We start from the raw sequence: 27,392 nt of genomic DNA, 5'->3' as shown, positions 1-27,392 counted from the left end.
TTGATCAGAACATTTGGGACGCTACTGAGTTACATGACATTACAGTACAAGTTCTCGTATGTCCTGAGGTCAAATAAGACTCGGGACATACGAGAACTCGTTCTTTGTGTTTTTGCTCTTGGTGTTATGGTCATTTGATCCCTTTTTACAATATCTTTTAGTACTGTGTATGGTTGATTCGGCTGTGATGAAATTGTTCATTTGTTCTTTGTCATGGAAATATTTTACTTCTTCATTAAACTTGAAAGAGAGTTTTTCAGGCTATATCAGTCTGGGTTTGAATTTGTTTTCTTGTAGGACTTGAAAGACTCTGCTCCATGCTCCTCTTAACTTGATGTTTTGTGATGAGAATCTGATATTCTGATGCATTTTCTTTTATATGTGATCTGTGTCTATTCTCTAGCACTGTTTAGTATGCTGTTCTTGTGCTGAGTTTCTGGGATTTTGAATATTATATGTCTGGGTGTAGTTTTAATTGGGTTGATATTATTTGAATTTCTATATGCCTTGGATTTTCTGAATATCAAATTGTTGCCACATGTTTTGGAAGTTTTCTGTTATTACTTCTACCCATTTTCTTTTAATGTCATTTGTGTTGGCTCCTTCTTTCTCATTGAAGCTTATTGCTCTTATGTTGTTCATCTTTGCATTGTCTTGCATATGTTTAATTATTATTTCCTGGGACCTTGTTGTTCTTTTTCTTACCTGTTCACTAGCTGCAACTGTGTTTTGGAGGTCTGAAAGTCTATCTATCTTCACTCTCATTCAAACAGTTTTTCCAACTTTTAATGAAGTTTTTAATTTCCTGAATATAACCTTGAATCTGCTTCATGCATTCTATTTCTTTCCTGTATTGCTCATGCAAGCTTTCCAACATTTTTCTGTTCTACTCCATTTTTTTGTCAGTGTCTTCTTTAGAAATGCTTAGTAATTCTTTCTTTCTTTCTTTCTTTCTTTCTCTCTCTCTCTCTCTCTCTCTCTCTCTCTCTCTCTCTTTCTTTCTTTCTTTCTTTCTTTATTTCTTCTTTCTTTCTTTCCCTCATCTATGTATTTAATACAGAGTCTCAGTACACAGCTAGACACATAATGATCCTGTTGTTTTCTGCCTCCCAAGCGCTGGGATTGGAGGAATGTACCACCATTCCTGGAACCTTGTCAGCTCATAGCACCCAAGGGATGTGGTTGGCACAGCTTGTGGGACTGGTTATCAAACCCTGGTCTCTGCACTTGCCAAAGCATGTGCTCAGTCTGCTAAGCTATCTCACTGGCCCAGTAATTATTTAGTTATAGTTATCATTTCTTTTCTCTTTTTTTTTGCCTCGGAGATTATTTTGATTTTATTTTCGCTATACCCTTTTACTCCAGTTTGTATTATGTCAGAGATTGCAAGTGTGTGACTATATATTTATTCTATGTTAGTATCTCTTGAATTTGTTTCTGGTGGTACTGGGACCTTAGATTACATTTTGAACCTTTGTTTAGCCATTTTTTATTTCAGCAATAAGTCTTTATTTTGATTTGTGTGATACATTTTGTGAATTTTTTTATATTAACAATCAGGACTTCTCTGTATTGATACTGCTTTTAGGTATATTTTCTGTATCAGAGATTCTTGTTTTGTTGTATCCCAAGGGTTTGCCTTCTCTATGGAGTGTGGGTATTTGGATTCTGTTTGACACTGTCCTCTCTCCTTCAGCATAGAGCTTTGGTGAGTATATTACCCAAGTGCCTCCAGATCTTATTACCCAAAAGAGAACATGTGTTTAATTCAGATATGGTATTCTAGAACAGTAGTACAATTAGCATTACTAATAACACCAACTGAAATTCAGAAATTGACAAATTTCGATTATTAATGGTTGTTTATTTTAGGTCATAGGAGGAAACACTATAGCTATATAATGAAGCAGACCATAAATTGGGAATGTGTATGGAAACTGGTTCCCCTAAGATTTGTCTGGACACCTCCCATTCACATACCTGGAGTCTTTCAGGCAGACTAATTCACGTGTTACCACCTGCTGCCTTTGTGCTGTATCTTCCTGTAGGTCTGGGCCTCAGGCTGGATCACACTATCTTGAGCATTGTACCTCAGCCCAGTCTCAGCCCCTCCTAGATAGAACACTGTGACCAAAGTTAAACCGTACACACTGGGCCAGGCACCTCAGTTCCTCTGCTCCTTAGTACTCTGCTCTGTGGGCCTAACTCAGTCTGCAAAGCCATGGATGTCAGTTTCTCTATACCACTAGAACCCTTCCCTGTATTGTGAACTCCATCAGATGGCCTGGATCTCAGTTTCTCTGTGGTCTAGACTTGTTTCTTCTAAAACTTTGCATGCTTCTCAAGGACAGTAAAATGTATGTAAATATATTGTTTAATGCATATTTATATATTTACTATAACTTGTACATTATGTGATACATTTTACATGGTATTTTCTTTGAAAATCGAATGTTATTACTCAACTCTATACTTGTCTAAACTAAATGATGATAATTCCTTTCAAAATTTATTTCAAAGCTTTTATGTATTTCAAAGATGATATGCACATAAGTGTAATTTAGGAATATTTATTTTATATTAGATGCAAAACTATAGGTTGTTCTTGTTGGTCCAGTTAAGTTGTAAACAAAGTAGAATTGAAATATTTATCAGAGAGTGCAGGACTGGAAAGCAGAAAAACATAACATTTTCACACTTTGTATGCTTATTACATATCATTTTTGAAATACATAAAAACTTTGTAATAAATTTCAAAAGGAATTATGATCATTTAATTTAAACAAGTATAGAGTTGAGAAATAATATTCAATTTTAAAAGAAAATACCATGTAAACTGTATCACATAACATACAAATTAAATTAGATATGTAAGTATGCTTTAAACAATATATTTATATATATTTTACTCTCTTTGAAAAGCATTCCAAACCATAAAATACAAACTAAATTATTTATGTAAATATACATTAAACAATAATATATTTACATAAATTTTTAATGTCCTTGAGATGCATCCCAAATTTTAGAAGAAGCAAACAAGTCTAGACCACAGGGAAATGGAGGTCCAGGCCCCACTGATGGAGTTCACAATACAGGGAGGAGTTCTGGTGGTATAGAGAAACTGAGATCCATGACCTGACTCTTGAACTGGAACCTTCCTTGTGGTAACAATGATGAAAGAGTGATTTAGAAATGAATAGCACTGTGAAAGACAAGAGTATGTTTTTATAGAAGTGTTCCCACTACCACACAGTGGAGAAGCAAGGCAAGTAAAGGCCTGAGCAAAATCTCCATGATCTTTTTGGGTGGGAGACAGTTCAGGCAGTTGGAATCTCTTACTCAGATGCCAAGAAGAACAAAACCATCAGCTATGGAGAGGACACACTGATTGAGCAACTGAACAACCCAAAGAAGTACATCCCTAGACAAAAATATGATCTCTGCTAGCATTAAGAAAGGGAGGGAAGACATAGTAGGTTACCTCCAAAAGCTCCAAATGAGTAATAGTCCCTGCCTTATTTGTTACAGAACAGATATGTCTAATGTATGTCATGTGTACCATAATTTAATAATCTCATACACCACAATTCAGATCATGAGTGGGTGCCAGAATATTTTTGTTGAATGGTCCTGACTTCAGTAAAATTGGCTAGTTCAATGGACATCTTTTATTTTCAAATTTTGATAGCAATTCCAGCTCAGTAATTACTACCATTGCTTTCTCTTTCTAAATACATGGTTGGACATCATTAGTAATGCTCAGCTGTTCTCAAAATTGGGAATGTCATCTCAAAATCTACTGAACATTGCCTTTTCATTTAGATTTATATAACTGGTTATGTGAGTATTTTTAAATGGGACATTCCTTCAATGTCTCAGAACCAAGCAAATTCCCCTGCTGCAGTTGTGTTTATTAGTTTATTAAAATCCATAGTTGAAGACAAGGAAGCTATACCTATAATTTTTAGCTTCACTATGTCAATCTAGAACTGACTGTATATAAAAAGTTCTGCATTTTACTTACTACCTGGCACTTTAGTGTAATGTACATATAATACCAAATAAAAATGTTAAACAACTGAACAAATACAAATATTTGCCAATGGGACTAATTGGATTAGAACAGTTCAACTCATAACATCATCTTGAGTCAATGTGACTGAAACAAAGCAGTACCGTTTTAGGAAAAAGAAAATTCTAGAAACTGCTTAAGAGTTAAAGAATGTATTCTTGACATGCTGTGGTACAAGTTTTGATTTGCCTACAGTGTTGAATCTTAAGATAACAATCTAATTTCTTCTCTCCCATTTCTGTCTACCTTATCATCATGTATTTGGGGTTACACTGACCCTATTAAATTATTTCTTATTTCATCTGTTTTCCTTTAAAATGTCTGAAATTAAGGAGCACTACTTTTAGGATGACAAATGCTTGCATGTTTCTTTGCCTTGCTTGTTTTTGGTCCTTTCTTATTTTAATGTATTTTTTGGTTGAATTGTTTTTTAGGGCATGTTTACTTTTTTTTCTTTTTTTTGGTACTGAGAACTGAATGCAAGGCATCCAGCTTGTTAGGCAAACATTCTACACTATCGCTTCAATGTGTTATTTTATGCTAGTGCAACAATTAGCCTTCCATTGTTTGGTAACATTTACTTCCTTTCTCCTGATTTTTCTTCTCCTTTTTCTCTCATTTCTTCTTTTTCAGGTTTCCCTTCCTTCCTTTCTTTTTTCCTTCCTTTCTCATTTTGTTTTACCTATACTCCAGATGAAACTATTATATATAATGAATCCTACATGAAACAAAGGTATCCTGTTTGTACAAAACTAATTCTCAAATACGGTTTTGAATGTTCTTGAAAAGTTTGAAGGGCAGAGTTTTTAGCTTTATTTCACCTGAAAAAAATAACTGAGACTCATAAATGTCTTGTTACTCTCAGTATGATTTTTGGATGAGCAAACACTCATAAATTTTGACCTTATTACAAATGTAGCAGTCTTGAAACACCTCAGGCATATTTCTCAAACACAGCATGTTAACAAATATTTTAGGTGATACTTATGCACATAAAACTATACCAAGAATATCTGTGGAAAGTAAAATTGCACATTGTCTCCTAATATACAATGTATTTGCCTGTCAAAATATGACAACCTAAGATATTTAATGTCTGAATATTGAATCTTATAATAATCTTAATAATATTTTAGTTTCTTAGATCCACAAAAATAAGAAAACTAGTTTTCCAGGATGTTTCACCATCATTAGCTATAACATATGATTCTATTCTCACAAAATTTTTCTGTCACCAAGGGATGAACTTTATTCATAATGAGTGGAACACATTAAATTATTAATGATTCAAGCACGTTTAAAACACTGTACTACTGAGAGTATATATTCATATCAGGGTCAGTGAAGGCAAATGGGGAGATAATAATATTTCATAAATTCATATTTTCTCATATGAGATAAATATACCATTTTTGGTTTAGGTATTAATCTAAATATTGACTGTTTTGTATTTTTTATGGAAGGGTCTACAGGATGTTCAAGGTCTCACTACTAGATCAGACTCATAGTGATCTGCCTGTTTACAGTCTCCCAAGAGGTGAGACTACAGGCAAAAGCCATTAGTCTCAATTGCTGTCTCAGCTCACCTGGGGGGTGGGGCCAGTATGGCAGGCACAGGGGATCAAAACCCCACCCCTGGGGCCTGTTTTCATGCACTTTAATCTCCTGTGTTATTTGGCCGGTCCTAAATATAGATATTTTATCTTCTAAAGTTCTTCCATTTATTATTGTTATTTCTGGAAGTCAAATCACAAGTTCTCCAAATACTAGGGAAGTATTTTACGCAGGCCTGAACCAATGACATTATTAATTGAAAAAAATGTAATTTCCCCAAATAGTCAAAATGATAGCAAATATTTTAATTTTTAAACAGCAATAGATTGTTTTTATTTTCATATCAAAATGAGTAAACATTTTCACACAGAAAAGAAATAAAAGCAGTAAATACTTGAACAAATGCATTCAGTAGAAAGCTGTGTAACCAGATAGGTAAAAATATTGTGATTTACTTCTGCATTCCAATTTACTGCTTTTATTCTATTATTTAGAATGTTAATACCTGATATTTAAAACATGTTGAGTTTCATATATGTAAATGTTCTGCTTACACAAGATATTTATCTGTTTCTCTAATCCTCAAAAACTTACATAAAAATTCTTGTATTTGGACAACATTAGTTCTCTATCTCCTAGATTCTATCTGAGGCATAGTGGGTTTTCACAGAAATTGATTCATTTTGACAAGAAGCCTAAAGATTTGAATCTAGGTATCACTAGATAAATTCCCTTTAAACTAAACTCAACAATAGCATAATGACAATTCTAAAATATGATAAGGAGGAAGAAACAAGAGTCAACTAGATCATAGTATATGTGGACATTAATAAAGAAGCTTTACTCAGTGGTCTAAAGCACTTGATTAGGCAAGCTTAGGGTAGCATGCAGGGACCACAGACCGATCCCCAGCATCACATGTTGCACCAGCCTTGCTCTCAGGGTGGGTAAGCCAACCACAAAAATAAATAAATAAATAAATAAATAAATAAAATAAAAAGGGCCCGGGGAGATGGCTCAGTGGAATAAGTGCTTCCCTGGCAAGCGTAAGGGCCTGAGTTCAATTCCCTGGTTCTACAAAAAAGAAAAAAAAAAAGAAGTTTTAAGAAACTTTATGCTTGTCAAGAATCATACCTGTTCTCCTATCATATCCTTCAGGAGATACCAGATAGTCAACTTTCAAAACAAATAATAAATTTAATCAATGAGAATTACAAAAAATATGGATAAGTTGTTATTTTTAATACTTCAATACTTTACAATTAATTTTCTGTATTCTCTTGTAATTTTAAAGATCAATAACAAATACTTTATTCTTGGAATTATTTAAAAAGAAATTTGATTTATATAAATAATGATTTTTTAAAAACTCTTCATACTTTAATATGATAATGAAATTAATAGGATAAAATAGCTAATAGGAAAATCATGTTCAATATTTCATATATTCACTATGAAGTTTTTCTTTCAGATTATTAATTTCATTTAAATTATCTTAAATAATGATACAGTGTGTAGTAAATAGGGATAACAAAGCTGAAAAGTAATAGTATTGAAGTTATACCTTTATACTGCTTATGTTACAGTCAGATTTTAAATGACAATATTTTTCTACAGTTCATACTTGTACTTTATGCTACATGTATTATTTGCCACTTGTAAGAGTTTTTGCTCCTGGTCTTCTAATGACTACATCTTTGTGTAAAGGAAAATAAAAGAATACAGTAACACTGATAAATGGAAACATTGAAAGTGTGTAATTTGCCAATATAAGCTTTGCAACATGATTCTGTTTTCAGTAGTCATCTCTAAAGTTCTTTTCAGTCTGATGATTCCCATTTTATTTGAAATAAAATTCTCAAAATTGTTCTGTATGCTAACAAAGTAAGTAATGCATTTTGAGAGACGTGGTTGACAGGTAAAACAGAGGACAATACTTTGGCAGTAAAGCCTAATATTTTTTTCACTGACTGTGGGCACATTGTGAATCAGGCTTTTAATCCACACAAAGGAATTTGTGAATTCATTATTAGAAACAAAGCAGATTCATTGAAAGGCATAAAAAGTACCTAACTGCACAGGACAGTACCATCTCAGGTTTTTATTTAAAAAGAATAATGGTTCTGTTCTTTAGTACAATGATGTCACTTCCCAAAAAGTACATTATACTTACATAAACTCCTGAAGTGAGGCATAGATGTGTGTATAATAAGTAGAAATGAAAGGCCAAATTAACTAAGTTAATTTCCCAGTATACAGTGACAACTCAGGAGGATATGTGAACTTGTGGAATTGTTAAGTCATAATAAAACTCTGGGCTACAGTTGTTCAGTATCTCCACAGATAAGAACTTGAAAGGGAATAATAGCTGTGTTTAAATACAAACTTGAGTCTGTACTGTACATTTTTAATACAACCATTTTCCATTACCTAGAGGAATTAGTTATCCATTAAATATACAATTTCAGAATTCATATTTAATGAATTATTAATATTAAAATATTAAAAATCTTATATGGTTACCATTTGAAAAACTCCAAAAGTGGTACTGTTCATTTTTCCTGTATTGAATATATTTATAACAAGAAAATGAAGACAGTTTATGTGATTTCTAATTAACACTATCTTTTTATACCAAATAATATTGAAATATTAATTCTTTTTAACATTAAATTAGTTATGTTCTTTTAGTATTGCATTTGATATATTCTATAAAACATAAAGATGTACTATAAATTTGGTTTCAAAGAATCATTCTCACCATTGAGGACAAAAGACACTAAATATTTTTATTTTATACTAGAAAAGTGAGTAGAATTTTTTCAGTTATTTTTCTAGACATAGTTATTTGTTTGAATTTAATTTCTGTATGTTAGATGACAGCAATAGTACAATTTTGATCACTGTTTTCATTTGAATAAAGTATTATGTATTCCTTTGTCTGAAAGGCTGACTTCCCTCAAGTCATTATCATGCCACTCACATTGTCGCTCACACACACTTTTGAACTTGCCATCAACTAATCTGAAAAAAGTACAATTATCATGTGTCATTGAGCAGATTTATGGTAAACTACATTTGACACAATATAATGAATTTCTGACATACTGTTTTTTAAGCATGGCTAATAATTTAATCATATTTAATTTTAAGACAGAAATTTATATTTTCTATCTTTGCATCAGATAAATTCTGTACATATTTTCTACTTCAATATAGTTTCTTTTAAATGTACATAACATAAAAAATTAAAAATGAGGCAATATTTTGCGTTAAATCTTACTTTCCAGGTTATGCTTACTTTCCAGGTTATCGTGTCCTTTTCAAAGATTAAACTTTAGAAGCACTTTAAGTTTATGAAAAGTGGAATAATTAAATAATTACTTCAGGCTTTCACAGAGAGCAAATTGGTCAAGGAATGGCTGTGACTCATCCACATGGCTGACACTGACAAAGGATCGACAAAGGCAGCTCAGGGTTTCAGGATAAATCTTGAGGGTATCTGACTGACCTTATTGGATAAAAAAGTTCCATTTCTTGTTATATAAATCTTGTTTTATCTTGGCCTTAACCATATAGCAGAAAAGTATAAAAACGAAGTATAAAAAATAAAACCATATTAATATGCTGATCTGTGAATGTCTCAAGTCAACAATTTCTGACATTGCAATTCTTATGGAAAACCCACTACTATTATGGACTACTGGACTATATTGGATTATTTTGCTGAATTCATGCACCTACAGTATTTAAATGACAATGGAATACCCTTCTCTGACAAAACTAAACAAAAAAGAGGGATACAAATCAATGACCTTTTTTTGTGTATATTTTCAAAATAGCTAGGTTAGATATATAGCTGCATTCTCTTAATTCAATGAATAGAGAGATTAATTCTAATAGTTTTTGTGGATCGGATATCATATCTGAATCTTGTACAATGAATAAGCACTGAGAATAATATACAATGTATTAAGTATTGAAATTGTCCTACTAATGGGTTTTGAAATGTCTTATTGCTATTTGTTTCTTAATAAAATTATTTTTAAAAATAAATGAATAATTAAAAAATGAAATTATACTACAAAGATAAAAGGAAATAATTACTTCTAAAAATGTACATACAATAATTCCATGGAAAAGATTCAAGTTACTTGACATTATTGTAAAATGTTACTGGAGTATTTTAGGAAAATGTATATTAAAATAATGATACTCTACTAACTATAAACATAAGATTTTAAAAATAAGTTTTGTTTGCCTTTATTGGAGCAAAGTGAAGAAATTTATCTATACATGCTTAATTTTTGGTGATACTTCTGAAAGAAATTACTGCTATGAAGCCGTTCTGAGCCGAAGAAATTCATACCGATTTTCATAATGCTTCCACTATTTCAACTCCTCACTAACAACATGGAAATATTCCCATTTCATTGAAGCCATACCAGCAATTGTTATTATTTTATTTATTGATGATGGGGATTTTTTCATAGTGTAATATGAAAACTTTTGTAGTTTTAATTTGAATTTCTGTAATAACCGATGATATCACATTTTTTTCATGTTTGTTGGCCATTTGTACATCTGGGAAGTGTGTGTTCAAATGGTCAATTTTTTCATACTTCTATTTTGAGTGGTTTAAGTTTTTTGAGTTCTTTATATATTCTGGATAAAATTCCTCTCAGGAATAGTGGGCGTTTTTTTTTTTTTTTCCATCATGTGGATTGTCTTCACTGTAGTACCTTTTACATTCTGATCATTTGTATTTTCCTTACATACTTCATTCCCTTCTTTCTGCTTCTCCAGATTTCAAATCTATCTCCAAAAATATGTATTTTCCTGTTTCCTACGATTTTAATCACTTCATCATCACTAAGACAAAGTACCTGACACCCACAAGTTAAAGGAGTATAGGTTTATTTTGCTCGTAGTTTAAATCCAAAATCAGCCACCCTGGAGGCAGAAATGGTAAGGAAGATGATCATGGTGGATGATTATTTTGTGTATGTTTTTGTAAGAAGCAGAGAAAAAAGGCAGGATCTTCACAAAACAATGCAGTCTTTCAAGTAACAATGCTTGCGACACATTTCCAAATATGCCCCACATCATAAAATGACACTTAAGCAATGAACTCAGAGCATGAATCCACTGCTTAGAACAGCATTCTTGTCATCCAGTAACTACACAGGCTCCACTTTTGATCATACAATGGTTTAGGAAGATACTGTAGAAATATGCTATAATATTGCACCCATAGCCTGAAAGGGGTCCCATGTCCATCTAACTTTCAAAAGTAATTTAATCAGTTTCTAAACGTTTCTGAATTTTTTAACAGTTCTAGAATTGCTGAAAAAAATCATTGTTCAAAGTTTTCTTTGAGACTCTATGCAGAATATTTATCATTGATCCCAAGGAATTATGGGAAAGAATGTTAATTACTTTTAACCTTCAATGAGATAGGGCAGAAATTTCCATTGCAAAAGGGAAAAATAGGGGAATGGAAGTACATAAAATGAATCCAACAATAAAACCCAGTAGAGTAAACATTAGATGCAATAGTTCTATGCCTAACAACTGCAGCAAGTTGTGCTGAGATGTGGAGTTCAAAGGGATTGAGAAACTCTGCCCCTACATCATTGCTATTTGCAACCCATATGACCTCACTCTTGGGGTGAATTCACTAGCTCTCTAGGGCTTTGTTTATGGGGCTGGAGAGATGGCTCAGTGGTTTAAGGCACCTACTTAGAACAAGCTTTTCAAAGCATCAGGGACCGCGGTTCAATCCCCCAGCACCACATGCCAGCCAGCCCTGACCCCTGGTGGGCTGAGCTGGCCACACACATACACACACCACTCTCTCTCTCTCTCTCTCTCTCTCTCTCTCTCTCTCTCTCAAATAAATAAAAAAATAGGGCTTTGTTTAGCAAACAGCTTGGGATCCTGTTATTACTAAGGAGTCCCCACTGCATTTTCATCTTTACTCACGTAGGTTCATACACTGTGCTAGAAATGTACACTGACTGTCCTTCCAGTCCTCTCCCCAAAATCTCAGTGGAAGCTCCCATAACTCCAGAACTCCTGCATCTTGAATACCTCCTAAACCAGTGCCATATGGATGATTTTAAGTCTTGCTACTAATTTAAGCAATAGTCAAGGCCCATTGTACCATGGATGCAGAGGCCTCTGAGTGCCTCAATGGCTGAGCACAGTGAAATGTATCTTAAGGTACCAAATTCCTAGACAGTCCTTCTTGAAGAGTGGACACAGGGGTTCTTTTCATGATAATAAACTTTAATTTTTGCAAACTTGAGTCTTCCAAGGTTAGCTTGTGGTTGACTGCTGAGACATCTTCAAACCATATTTCCCATGGCATTTTTGTGGATGAGTTATACACAAAAGTGTAAAAATACCATCTCTTATTTTATCCATTCCTCAAGTGATGGGAATTTGTGTTGTTTCCAGGAGTTAGCTATGACAAATTGAGCTGTTACAAACATGGGTGTACATATATCATTCTGGTATGCTGTTTCTAGTTCTGGAAAATTACTAAGGAGCGGAATAGCTGGGTTAAATGGCACCTCCAGTCATAGCTTTTTGAGGAGTCTGTACATTGATTTACACAGACTGTACCAGTCTACACTCCCACCAACAATGGATATGGGTTCCTTTCTCACAACAGCCTCTCCAACATTCATTAATTGACTTCTTGAAGTTAGCCCTTTTTTCTGGGGTAAGATAGAATCTCAGTGTTGTTTCAATTCACATTTCTCAAATGACTAATAACGTTGAAGTTTTTAAAATGTATTTATTTTTCATTTTTATTTCTTCATCTGAGAAAGGTATATGCATTTCAGATGCTGATTCTTGGATTGGGTCACGAAAAAAACCTTACAGAAAATCAGAATACATAGTCTTACCTCAGCCTGATAAAAGCCATCAATGAAAAACCAACAGCCAACATCATGCTAAATTGACAAAAACTGTAAGCCTTCATTTTAAAGTCAGGAACAAGAAAAAGATATTTACTCTCATCATTCCTACTCAATATAGTTTCGGAGACATTACCTATAGCGACTAGACAAGAGAGAGAGAGAGAGAGAGAGAGAGAGAGAGAGAGAGAGAGAGAGAGAGAGAAATTATAATTATTGGAAGATTATATGACATTGTACGTTGAAGACCCTGAAAGTTCCACAAGAATTTTGTAGGTTTAATAACCAAATGCAAGTGTGAAGCAGGTTAAAATGTCAACACTCAAACTTCAGCAGCTTTTCTGTACACAAACAATGAATGCACCATGGGAGAAATTTTAGGTACCACACCTTTTACAATAAAATCAAAAAAGGAAATACGTAGGAATCAATCTGGCAAAGGAAGTAAAAAAATTATACAAGGAAAATTACAGTACTCTGAATAAAGAGATCAAAGAGGAATTCAGAAAGTGGAACAATATCCCTTGCTCTTGGATAAGAAGAACCAACATTGTGAAAATGGCTCTACTCCTAAAATTATTAAATAGATTTGTTGCAATCCCTACTAAAATGCCATCAATATTCCTCACAGATCCAGAGAAATAATTCCTAAATTTCATCTTGAACCATAAAAGACCTAGAATAGCAAAAGCAATTATGGCTAGCAAGGTATCCCTTGTGGCAGGAGGCACCACAACCCCTCACTTGTAATTATACTACAAAGTTACTTTTTTAAAAATTATTATGGTAGTCTAGGGCCAAAATGTTGGCTTTTCTTCCGACCCTCCTTCAGGACATATGAGAACTTGCACTGTAACGTCATGTAACTCAGTAGTGTCCCAAATTTTCTGATCAAGGAGATTATGGGGCCAAATAGGAAGGTGATCAATGATATAGAGTGCGCCTAAGGATAGTCCCATGGAGAGAAAACATTCTCTCAGGCTTTCACAGAGAGCACATTGGCCAAGCAATGGTCATGACTCATCCACATGGCTGACACTGACAGTGGATCTGCAATCTGAGGTACAGGATCTGAGGATAAATCCTGAGGGGATTCGACTGTCCTTATCAGATCCAAAAGCTACAACTTTTGTTGCATAGGTCTTGCTTTATCTTGATATTAACCATCCAGCAGAAAACTATAAAAATGAAGTTATAAGAAATAAAGCCATGGTGTTATGTTGAGCTGTAGTGGACTCATGTCAACAATTTCTGACACTGCCAGTCAAATGGAAGACCTAATACTATTATAGGCCACTGGACTCTTTTAGAATATTTTGCTGAGTTGACACAGCTATAATATCCAAAAGACGGAACTAAACAAAAAGGGGGATAGAGATAAATGTCCATTTTGTATCTGTGTATTCAAAGTGGTTAGGATAGGTATATAGTTATGTTCTCTTAATGAGTAGAGGGATTTGTTGTAATAGTGTATGTAAATAGGATGTCATGCCTTCATCTTGTACAGCAAATAACCACTAGGAAGAGAGTATTCCATGCGTTAATTATTGGAACTGTCCTACCAATTTGATTTGAAACTGTCTCATTACTATTTGTTTCTCAATAAAATTATGAAAAAAAATCATCATGGTAATGGCAAAAAAAGAAAAAAAAAGACCTGAGGATCAGTGGAACAGAAGAGAAGATGCAAATGTAACTACAAACACACTCAGCTGCCTTATGTTTTGCAAAGGGACTAAACATGTTCACTTGAAGAATGCTAGCCTTTTTCTTAAAATGTATGCTCCTTTGTTGTGGTCTCTGAGACCAGTAGGAAAAAGAAGAACCAATCGTGCAGCTGTTTTGATATTGCTTATTTACTAGTTTCTTTTGGAAATAAAGAACCAGTCCCTCTAAACCTCAATAGAAAAAGTTAACCTTTTTAATAAATAGTGCTGGAAAACTGGCTTTCCACATACTGAAGACTAAAATTAGACCCATGTCTATGACCATGTACTAAAGTCAAAAGGGATCACAGATTTAAATATTGAAACAGATACAATAAATAAACTGGAGATGAACTATTTCCATTTAACTTTAGTCTAGATTTATTATTTTGTACCAGTTGAACCAGTTTTCCCAGTACCATTTATTAGAGAGGCTACCATTTGTCCATCACTGTTTGTAGCCATTTCTCAAAGATCAAGAGGCTAGAAATTTATGGGTTACGTGTCTTCTATTCCATTAATCTACATGTCTACTGTTGTTGCAATACCATGATGTTTTCATAACTAGCTATGTAGATTAATTTGAAGTCTGGGTTTGTGATGCCCCATACTTCTCTGTTTTGGCTTAAATCTTTTCTATTCCTCTTCATCACACTATGTTCAACATAAATTGTGGTGATTTTTTAAACTTGTTGAATAATGTGTTGGCAATTTTATTGAAACTGTATTATATTTATGAATTATTTTGGTAACGTTTTCATTTTGAAATTACTTATTTTATCTATGTATAATTAGGGAATATCTAAATTATCTAATATCTTCTTCATTCTCTTTGTAGACTACTATAATATCTTTATAGAATACTTTAAACACTCTTTGAATAGAATGGTTTTCCTCATTACTTTCTCAGTTGGTCTGATATTTAATTCAAAGATTATTTTTCATTGATGTATGTGGTACAGGGTCTCACTACACAGCTTGAACTCATAGTGATCATCCTGTTTTCAACCTTCACACTTCTGGGATTCCAGGCATGTGCCACCATGCCCAGGAACATTTTAATTTATTTTGTGATTTCTTCTGTGATCAATTTCTTTTTTAAAAGTGCATAGCTTTAATTTTAACATGTTTTCATAATTTTCATTGATTTGTTTTCTGTTTGTATCTAATTTCAGTTTGTTGTATCTGGTAGGATTGAAGAGATTATTTGAGTACGTTGCAATTATTTAAGCATGTTTTATATTCTAATATGTTACATGTTGGGAATATTTACATATTAACCTGAGAAAAATATTTCCATTCTGTTATAAGGAGAAGTAATGTATACATATATTTGAAGCTCATTTGCTTAATGGCATGGTTCAACACTGACAGTTTTGTTAATGGCTGATTTATTGGACACCTACTGGTGATCTACTGATTTATAAGAATGGAACCTTGGAATTCACAGCTATGATTCTACTGGTACCTGTCTGTTTTTGAAGTCAATCATTGTTTTAATAAATAGTGAAAATATGTGGCACATATTTCATATGTGTTTTATTTCTTCTTCTTGAATTGTTCATTTATCAGTTTGTAGTGATAATTATTTTCCTTTCTTACAGTTTGAGCTTGACACCCACTTTTGGAAAATTATGATAGTTATTACTGCTGGATTTCAGGTTCTGGTGTCTGAAAGTATAATTTTTACAACCTTTCATATTTGCCCAATGTTTTCCTTTGTGGATGAACTGTGTCTCTTGCAGGAAAAATACTTGAGATTTGATTTTTTATTTTTTTAAAGGGAGTATGAAGTAGTACTAAGAAAATTACAAATGATACAGAATTTCACTAAACAAAATAATACAAGTTTCACCGTATTTATTGTAATACAAAGTGTTATCTTCAAATTACTTGTTCATAATACCAGATATATGCATGAAAAAAAAACAGAAAGAACTACAGATGAATTTAAGAATAGAAACAGTACTAACAATTGAATAAAGACATAAAAGAAATGAAGCATCAACTGCTCCTGTAAAGTTGTGAGTTAGAAGCCTATTCAGTGGAAACTACAGAAGTTTGAAAAGGCCAGAAATGTGGATTATCTAAGGAAAACTGCAAGGAGGGAACAGAAGCTGGCCTAAGACAGCAGTCATGGGCACTACCACCAAGAGTGTCATTGGGGCAGAGCCACATGGAGCCCACAAATTGGCACAGATTGCTTCAGATATTCCATTTGGAAATATATGATTTAATGTTTACCCTGCTGAATTTTGGACTTGGATTTGTCTAAGTGCACTAAAATTTTCCTATTGTAACTTTTGGAACGGTAATGATAATCTTGTGCCTTGGAATATTGGAAGTATTTAACTTTTATTTTGTACTTGGGCTCACAGCAGAATTTGCTTGGATTTTGGAGGATAATTGGGACTTGGACTTTTAATCAATACTGAAACTGTTGGGACTTTGGCAACTTTTAAAGATGGAATAAAATGTCTTTTGCACAAAGGGGTGTGCCTGAGTCTTTCAGGGTTCAAGGGCAGAATGTTATGATTTGTCTCTTGGTATCTCCCCAAAGCCTTATACAGTCATGATGCAGACTTCTGGAGTTTGTGGTTAACTTATGATTCATTGGGATTACAGGTGATCCAAGGCTGGGATTATGGGTCTGAGTACTGCTAGCACTATGGTTGTAAGTGGCACACCCACCCTGGGGCAGATAGCCTAAATTTAACAGAGAGACAGAGATACAGACTTCCTTTCCATTGCCATTGTTGCTGCTACTCCTACATTTTGTTCTTGCACTTTGCTGCCACAACGAACTGCTGCCCTCTGCCTTATGCCAGTCTGCCTTGGACCCAGCAGAATATGGACTGAACCCTCCAGTAACTGAGTTAATAAACCTTTCCTTCCTTCATTTTGAGTGTCAGGTATTTCTCCCAGCAGTGAGAGAAGAGTAACTAAGACAATCAATATAGACATATAACTTTCTTTTTATTTTTATTTTTTAAAAATTTATTTATTTGTGTGTGTGTGTGTGTGTGTGTGTGTGTGTGGCCAGCTCAGCCCACCAGGGGGCGGAGCTGGCCGGCATGTGGTGCTGGGGGATTGAGCCGCGGTCCCTGTGCTTTGCCAAGCCTGTTTCAAGTAGGTGCTTTAGACCACTGAGCCATCTCACCAGCCCCTAACTTTCTTTTTAATTACCTAATAGTAATTAATAGTATAACTATCTTAACCTTGATATATATATATATATTTTTCCTTTTTTCTTAACTTCTTTCCCCCATTTTAATTTCTTTTTCATTTTGAGCACTTTCTTCCCTTTTCACAATATCTCATTTATAATTTGGGTCTTATTTTCTCTTTCAGCTTCTTGCACTAGGGAGACAATATGATATATATATATATATATATATATATATATATATATATTTCACTTCTAGATATGGACTAAAGTCACATCCATTTTCCTATACATTCTCAAGTTTATCTTATTTTACAGCTGAGGAGTACATCATTGTATAAAAATGCCACATTTTTATTCATTCCTTGGTTGAGGAAATTTGGATTATTCATAAGATTTTTCTATAACAAAATTAGCTGCTATACACATGGGTGCACATAGATTGATGTGCTATGATGCCTTTAGTTTTTCTGGTAAAAGACCCAGAAAGAATAGCTAGGTTAAATGGAACCTCTAATTCTAGAGGTTTTTTTTTTCAGGAAGCTCCAGAGTGATTTCCAAAGTGGTTGCACCAATCTCCATTGCCAGCAGCAATAGAATAGTGTTCCTTTCATCCCCACTGACACACAGCATTTATTTTTGGTTGATTAGTTGATGATAGCTATTCTTACTGGAGTGAGATGAAATCTCAGTCTTATTTTAATTTGCATCTCTCAAAAGACCAGTCATGCTAAATATTTCTTCATTTAATTTTTTGCCAATAGTATTTCTTCATCTGAGAAGTGTGTATTCATCTCAGATATCCATTTTTTGATTAGGTCATTGAATTTTGGGACTTTAATTTTTTTCAATTCTTTATATGTTCTAAAATTAAGTCTTTTGTCTGAGGGACAGTTAGCTGTCCCTCAGAATGGGAATATTTTCCCTCTCTAGGGCTGTTTTTTCACTTTATTGATGATTTTATTTGGTGTACAAAAGCTTTGTAATAGAGTAAGATCCCAGTTATACATTCTTTGAAGTGTTTCCCCTTGTAGTTTGATTTTAGTTTATGAACACTACATCTATGTCTTCCAAATATCTACATACTTTCTCTTCCAAGTAGACTTAATGTTTGTGTTTTAACATTTATATCTTGGATCCATTTTCACTCTAGATCAGTGCATGGAAATAGACATGATTCTCCTTTTAGTCAATCATGTCTAAAATTAAATTTTTGCATGCAGAAAATAAATTTTTCCAGGATGGTTTCAAAGAGGTAGCCTTTGTTCCAGTGACTATGTGTAGCTCCTTCATCAAAGATAAGGTGACTAAATATGTTTTAGTAGTTTGCACATATTATAATATGTTGTATTGATCCTCAGGAATTTTTCTTTGCCAGAACTATGCTGATTTTATCACAGTAGCTTCATCGTTTAATTTCATTTCAGAGAATATGATACCTTTTGCCTTGCCTTTGTTGCCCAGGATTGCCTTCACTATTCTGGGTCTCTTCTGGTCCCCACTGAATTTTAAGAATGCTTTCTCCAGTTTTATGAGGCATCCTAATGATACTTTGAACAGGGTTGTATTAAATCTGTAACAATTTTGTGATATGGTAATTTTCTCTGTTGCTTTGCTTATCCATGATAAGGGATACCTTCATATATTCTGATGCTCTATTTATATCCTTTTTCCGAGAACTGTAATTTTTAATACAAAAATCTTTCATTTCTTTTATTATGTTGATTCCTAATTATTTCCCTTTTTGTGTGCTATTGTGAAGGGTGTCATTTCCTTAATATGTCTCTAATAAATTTGTTGTTTGTGCACAAAGTGCTATTCATTTTTTTAGGATAAAGTACGATGCTTGTATTACATATCTAATTGTTAATGAAAGGAAATGCAATCAGCAACTCCTTCCCTCACTACATGGAATTCAGAAGACTGCTGAGTCCATAAAGATACAGCCACAGATAACATCCAGGAAGCTCCTACTACTACCTCAGGGACAGAACGAGAAGTAGACTCCAGTGGGATGACAGTGCGACACTGAGAAATCACTGTTGCTTAAGGGCCTCCAGTCCTAATGTCTGGGCCTACACATAGGTCCTGTCCAGATGCAGCATGCTGCGGGTAGCTGAGGACACACTCACCACACAGCTCTCCAGGCCAAGGGGCACGGGAAGGAAGGAGGGGTTGGGAGCAGAGATTGGAGGCAGAGGCCAGATCTCCAGAGCATACTCACTTTCTCTTCCTCTCCCTCGGAGGCTGTCAGAGTTTTGTCTCCTCTGCTCTGTCCAGGCACAGATCCTGTAGTTAACATGATGACCCAAGACTCTGTCTGCCCCTAAAAAAGGGCTACGTGGGGAAATTAGTTCTTCTGCTCAATGCAAAGCAGGAGTGATTCTGTCCAAATAACTAAATGTAATTATAAGTCACCTTTGTCTGGAACCCAATGGAGGAGTAACAGGTGTGAGGGGAAGGGGAGGGGAAGGGAAGCAGCAAAATTGTCCCCATTATTCATTCACTCAAGATATGAGACATCTTCTGATAGTAGCACTGAAGCAGCTGACTGTGGCAGAGAAGACAGTTCTGGTCAGTTGCAGACCAACTGTATCCCAGTAGGAGTCTTGAAGCCCTACTCCTTGCAGGTCCAGGAAACCAGGTATGAATTTGATTGTTGCTGTTATTGTTTGTCCTGGTCTTTGAAGATATATTAAATACTGCAACTTTAATGAGTCCTGGAAAGGCGAGGTCCAGGGATCTATCTGGATATGTAGGTGTATGTTTGTGAAGTTGGGTGGCAGGGGCTGTGCTTGGGCCTCTGAATCATTAAGGAAATCCCAGATGAGGATGGGGTCATCATGTGAACTGCTGACAATCTGAAATTCATCAAATTGGAGTCAGAAAACTCTTCCAGAGTGCTCCACAAGGGTCCAAAATGAGAGAGTCCCTGCAGGGGAACAGGGGTCCAAAGCAGTCAACAGATCACACACTTTTATCTTTCCACTATAGGCCCCACTGACTATCCTCTTGCTATTAAATCAAACGCATCGAACCAATTCCTCATGGCCTTCTAACACTCATAAACTTGCACAACATTCTATGCCCCACAATCTGATTATATTTTCAGATGAGGCACTCACCACCAGTCTGTCTCTGTACTGCGAAAAGGCAATGCTTATTTTGTGTCCATTTCAGGTCCTTACAAATTCACAAGTACTTGTGTTCCATACTTCATAGTTCCATCTCCAGAAGCAGAAACAATGTACTTGTCACCAAAGTCTACAATGTTGACAGCTGCTTGGTGTCCAACAAACACCCTCTGGAGGGTAATGTCAGTTGGGGAGGTCCTATCCCAAACAGCAATAGAACGATCTTTGGAGCAGGTCATCATCATGCCATTATTAAAATTCAAGTGTAATACTGCTTCACAATGTGAATCAATGTGTTGAGCATTTCCCCTGTATTCACATCCCACACTTTGACTATGGAATCCGATGATCTAGTTACTGTGACTCTCTAGTCATACTGGAGACACAGGATGGAACCTGTGTGGCACATGAGAATTCACCTGCATTCCAGTGTGTTTTTATCCAAGATCTTGATTGTGTTGTCTCAAAGGCTGCTTACTATATTCTGGTCAACATACTGTAAACAGTAAAGTCCTTGGTTTGTTTCTCTTCTGCAGTACACTCTCTAAGTATGTCTTCCACATCTCCAATTGGATTCTATGGTCTCAATGTCTTGTATAATTGTAGGATAAAATGCTCTATAAAAACAGTTGGGAGGAGAACTGCCATCAGGTTTGTTTTTGAATAAATCCTGTCCCCACCCTCCTTGTTCTGCAAGGCCTTTCCACAGAGAATCTGATTTAAACATTCTCTCCAAGAGCTTCTTCCATAACATGCCATTGGGCAGTACTGGGTACTCTCTTTGCACACAAATTCAGCAGTACACAGGGATTTGGCATTCAAGTATGACAGAATGTTCTCAGCAATGTGATCCAAACCCCGAGCTGGCAGAGCAGTTATGAAATCTTGCTGCAACATAGGTTTCAGATAGAAATTTATGTGCCCATGTTGGTAATGACACTTTTGGAATATAAGATACCCTACAAATTCCACTTGATCAGACTCTGAGCACTACTCAAAATACTTGACATATAGTTCTTTTCCCTTCTCATAGCTTGCTGAAAGTTTTTGCTGCTTGGACACAATCATGCTGAAAATGCCACTGGCAAGCTTGGTTTTGGCCACACAATTTTCAGTCTTTATAGCAGTTCTTGCTAGACATATTTTTTCCTGGTTTAAGTGGAGTCTGGCACAGCTGTTGTATGTCTGTCTAAGTGAATTGTTCTCTAGTATTATCTTCCTAGAGTGTTCTCTATTATTACACTCTTCTCTCTCAGAGGAACTCTGGAAAACTGAGTGAGCCAGACCCTGGGTTATACAGGCATCACAGCGAAGGCATGCTGTCCACCAGGCTGGAGCATCCCAGCCACAGAGGCCTGGGCATAGAGCACATGAACTTAAGAGCCTTCTCCTGCAACACTGCCTTAGTGGGGTCCATTGTTGCTGGGTCTCCAGGCCGCTCTCTGCCCCGGCCACCCTTCTGGAGGATCTGGCAGCAGCCAACGCAGCACACTGAGCCTGCCTCCTCACCTTCCCCACCCTCTTCCCTCTCCCATTAGCTAGGGCCCTGCTATAGATTTTTGAGTATCAACTTAGTATTTAACTATGCATCTGAGTTTGGTTATTAACTCTGGCTGTCTTTGGTGGAGTCTTTGTGGTCTTTCATGTAGAGGATCAGGTCATTGACAAATAATGATAATCTATATGCTTTCTTTGGTATTCTTAATTCATATATCTATATCTATATCTTGATCTATATCATGTACCAATCAATCAATCTATCTATCTATCATCTATCTATCTATATCTTATCTAATTGCTCTTAATAATATTTTCCAAACTATATTGAATAGGAATGATGTTAGTGGGCAACTTTATCTTGTTCCTGATTTTATAGCGAAAAGTTTCCACTTTTTTCATGTAGTACAGTGTTGGCCATTGGTTTGTCATGGATAACTTTTATCAGATTGTGATAAAGATGAATCATTCCAATAATTTCTGTATATTTTTTTTGTCATGAATGAGTGCTGAACATTTACAAAAGTTTTCTCGGCATCCATTGAGAAGATCATGTGATTTTTACCCCTGGCTCTGTTGGTATAATATATTGTGTTTATTTAATTGTATATATTTAACCATTGCTGCTTTCCTGAGGTAAAGCATAACTGATCGTGGTGTAAAATCTTGATTGTTTGTTGAGTTTGGATAGCTAGTAACTTATTGAGCATATTTGTTTCTGTGTTAATTAGGGAGATTGGCCTATTTTTTTTTCTGTTTTGTTTGTCCTTCTGTGGGTTTTGTAACAGTGTAATACTTGCCTGCCGGGCTGACCAAATGGTTTAGCAGATTAAAATGCCTGCAAGCAGGTTCAGGGGCCAGGGATTCAATCCCGGGCCTGTGTATCAGCCCCTCCTCCGAGGTGTGCTGAGATGGCAATTGAGACAGGAATAGTTAGGGAGTTTTACTTCTCTTTCCATTTCAACAAAGTGTACACATAGTGCTAGCTTTAAATCATGCTTATATTTCCTGTAGAATTCAACAGTTAATTCATCGAGGCATGGGAATTTCTTTTCTTTTTTTTTTTTTTTCAAAGCGAGCACTTTTTTTTGGGGGGGGGATTTCCTTGTTAAGTTTTTAATTACATTTTCAATCTCATTCACTCTTTTTGGGTTATTGGATATTTTTATATTTCTAGAAAATATGTCCATTCTTCTGTGTTTTGATTCTAGGAGAGCAAAGATTTTCAAAGTAGGTGCTGAAGGTTGTCTGAACTTTTACAAGGACTGTAGTGACTTCTTCCTTTTCATTTCTCCATGCATGAATTTGATTCTTTTTTGTTGTTTTTAAGGTCAGTTAATGGTTTTTCAATAGTATTTATTTTTTTTTTGAAAGAATCATCTTTTCAACTCAGCAATTCTTTGTACTGTTTTTGTGTTTTTCATTGTGGCAATTCCTGGTCTGATCTTCATAATTTCCTCCCTTCTACAAGATTTGAGTTTGTATTGCTCTTCTCTTTCTAGAAGATGAAGGGGAAATATTAAGTTTGTTATTTATTCTCATGTTGTTTTCTTGATGTAACAATTCATTTCTTTAAATTTCCCTCTTAGGACTGCTTTTGATGTAACTCATAAGCTCCTGTATAGTATATTTGCATTTCTGTTTAGTGATAGATATTGTTTAATTTCTTCCTTTATTTAATCTGTGACCCATTGTTAGTTTAGAAGTATATTATTTAACTTCTATGTTTATAGAATTTCTCCAAGTTCTTTTGCCATTAATTACTAATTTCATTGCACTACGATCAGCTAATATGCATAAGTGAATTTCAATTACTTTGCATTTACCTAAACATGTTCTATGGGTTAGTCTATGATGTTCTTTAGCGAATGTTCAATGTACAGCTGAAAAGAATGCTTATTCTAATGATGTTGGATGAAACAATCTGAAAATATCAAATAAATACATTTGTTCATACATTTTGTTCAATTCTGTTATTTATCCAATGCTGTTTTTTTCTATTAATCAATCTCTTTGGGACTGTGAAATATTGAGTTCTCCCATTTTAATGTTTGGTTTCTTATTTTATTTTCCTGCACTTCTACTTTTTTTGTGGTATCAGAGATCAAACTTGGAAACTTGTGCTTGCAAAGTAGGTGCTAATGCCACAGAATTACCTCCCTGGCCCCCTTTATTTTTATGTCTAATATTAATTGTCTTATATACTTGTGTGCTTCTATGTTTGGTGCCTTTACATTTATAGTTGTTATCTCATCTTCTTGATGTTTTCTCCTAACAAGAATGTAATGATCTCCTTTATCTCATTTCATATTTCTTTGTTTTAAATTAACATTGCTTTTGAACATAATACCTACCACTTCTTTTTTCTATGTTCCTGGATCATGTAGTGTTGTTATTCCATCCTTTGACATTCAGCCTATGAATTTTTTCTTTTGAGTTAAATTTGTTTCTTGTAAACACAATATTTTTGGATTTTGTTTCTTGATCAACTCTGAAATTCTATTTTCTTTAAGTGGTGAATTGAGACCATTTACATTGGTGGTTATAACTGATATGTATTGGCTTATCTTTGTTATGTTATTTTCATGTTGTTGATTTCCTACTTTTCCCAGTTTTAGTTACTTGTCCTGTTTGGTGATTTCTTTCTGTTATTTTTCTTGGATTATGAACATTTTGATCTCTTTCTAAAATAGCTTTCACAACTATTTGTAAGTTTGGTCTGGTGGTCATGAATTTCTGCAGTTATTATTTGTCATGGAAATATTTTCTTTCTTTCTTTCTTTCTTTCTTTCTTTCTTTCTTTCTTTCTTTCTTTCTTTCTTTCTTTTTCTGGTACTAGGGATTGAACTCAGGACTTGTACTTGCCAGGCAAGCACTTATTATACAGAGCTATCTCCTCAGCTCCCTTCTCCAGTAATTTTGAGGGATAGTTTTCCAGAGCAAATAAATCTGGGTTGAAAATTATTTCCTTTAAGACCTTGAAATATTTTACACCATGATCATCTTCACTTAATGGTTTGTGTTGAAAAATCTGCTGTGATTCTGTTGGGCTTTCCTTTAAATGTAATGTTTCTTTTTCTAACAGATTTTAATGTGTTTTTCTTGTGGAAAATTTCTGGAATCCTCACTACTGTATATCTGAGATTTATTTTTGTGCATGTCATTAAGAGTACTATGTGACACATTAATATTTTTTTCTGTACAAGGAATTGAACTCAGGACTTTGTGCTTACCAACCAGGCACATATACTCCTGAGCTATCTCCCTACCCTGCTTATTAATCTGAATGTGAGATTGTTTCCTAGCTCTTCTCCTTTCCCTCTCTTGACTAGTTGGTCCTGGACATCCTGCTTTCCTGCGAATTTGGTAGGACAGTTTCAATAATTAACACATTTCATTCATTCTTCCTGGTGGTTAATTGCTGTACAAGAGGTGGACATGATATCTTATTTACAAACACTACTAGAACAAATCCCTCTATTCATTAAGAGAATGTAACTATATGTCTATCCTAACCACTTTGAATACACAGATACAAAATGGATATTCATCTGTATCCCCTTTTTTGTTAAGTTCCGTTATTTGAATATTATAGGTGTGTAAACTCAGCAAAATATTCTAAAAAAGTCCAATAGCCCATAATAGTATGGGGTCTTCCACTTGACTGGCAATGTTAGAAATTGTTGACCTGAGTCCCCTACAGCTCAACATAACACCATGGCTTTACTTCTTATACTTCATTTTTATACTTTTCTGCTGCATGGTTAAGATCAAGGTAAAGCAGGAGCTATGCAACAAGAGTTGTAGCTTTTGAGTCTGATAAGGTCAGTAAAATCCCCTCAGGATTTATCTTGAGATCCTGCACCTCATATTGTAGAACCTTTGTCAGTGTCAGCCATGTGGATGAGTCACGGCCATTGCTTGGCCAATGTGCTCTCTGTGAAAGCCTCAGAGAATGTTTTCTCTCCATGTGACTCTTCTTAGGCAAACTGTAAATCATTGATCACTTTGCTCTTCAGCTCCATATTCTCATTGATCAGAAAATTTGGGACACTACCGAGTTACATGATGTTACAGTACAAGTTCTTATATGTCCTGAGTCTTAATTGCCCTTGGAGGGCTAGGGCCAAAATGCTGGCTTTCCTTGTGGCCCTCCTTTTTCTCTAATTTTGGTCTGCAAACTTACTTTGTTAACCATCCAGAAGACAATCTTATTGTTATTACCGTACAATCCAATCTGTTAAGTTTAACCTCACCATCTGTCTGAATATCAAACATCTTAGGCATAACATGGAACAAGTATTTTTCATCAAGTATTGATATGTTGAACTTTAAGTCCTTACAAAATCTGGTGAAAAAATATTTATAAATTAGAATATATTTTAAAAATAGGCATAACGAATTATATACTTCTTATGTTTACACATAAGTCCAAAATTCTAACCATATGCAACCTTGAAGAAGGACAGTCCCACAATATTCCTTTTCTTATCTCTTGCCTTTATTCACCACCCCCTTCTTTTTGAACAAGCATCTACCTGAGGGACAGCACAGCAGCAACTGGCATGTCATGACAAGCTGTCCATATTCAGAAGACCAGAATGACCGGCACTCCAAGCATGAAACAACTATTACAGATTACCATCTGCAGTGAAATTGCTTATTTAACAGGTATCAGCATCTATAGTTAGTCAGGGTGTGAATCTTTCCAATTAACTGCTAGATTCAAAAATCTTCTGGAGATTATCAGGATCATTGCCTTGCCCATCTTGTACATATAACTGTATGGCTTGACATTGTCATATTTGCTAGCTCTTCTCCTTTCCCTCTCTTTATTAGTTATCCAACAGAATGCTATAAAAATGAGTTATAAAAAGTAAAGCCATATTCATATGCTGAGCTGTAAAAGGCTCAAGTCAGCAACCACTGACATTGCCAGTCCTATGGATACCCCACTACAATTATGAACTACTGGAGTATATTGGATTATTGTGCTGAATTCCTCACCTACAATATTTAAATGGCAATGGAATCCTACCTTTGACAAAACTACACAAAGAAAATGGGATAAAAATGAAAGACCATTTTGTATCTGTATATAAAATATAGACTAGATATACAGCTACTTTCTCTTAATTCAATGAGAAGAAAGTTTTGTAGTAATAGTGTTTGGACAGGATATCATGTATACATCTTGTATTATGAATAACCAGTATGAAGACAACAGTACAAAATATATTAATTACTGAAACTGTCCCACTAATTGGTTTTCAATGTCTCATTTCTCTTTGTTTCTCAATAAAATTAATAAAAATAGAATATATAAAGCAT

General features: G+C 34.7%; 1 pseudogene; it reads right to left on the bottom strand.

Moving 5' to 3' along the window:
* Positions 1-20,173: 20,173 nt before the first annotated feature.
* LOC101586017 lies at positions 20,174-21,981 on the bottom strand (annotated as a pseudogene).
* Positions 21,982-27,392: the final 5,411 nt, after the last annotated feature.

The sequence above is a fragment of the Octodon degus genome, unplaced genomic scaffold (assembly GCF_000260255.1).
Source record: "Octodon degus isolate 3935 unplaced genomic scaffold, OctDeg1.0 scaffold00103, whole genome shotgun sequence".
In the NCBI taxonomy this organism is placed as follows: domain Eukaryota; kingdom Metazoa; phylum Chordata; class Mammalia; order Rodentia; family Octodontidae; genus Octodon; species Octodon degus.
This window is presented reverse-complemented; position numbering and strand designations above follow the sequence as displayed.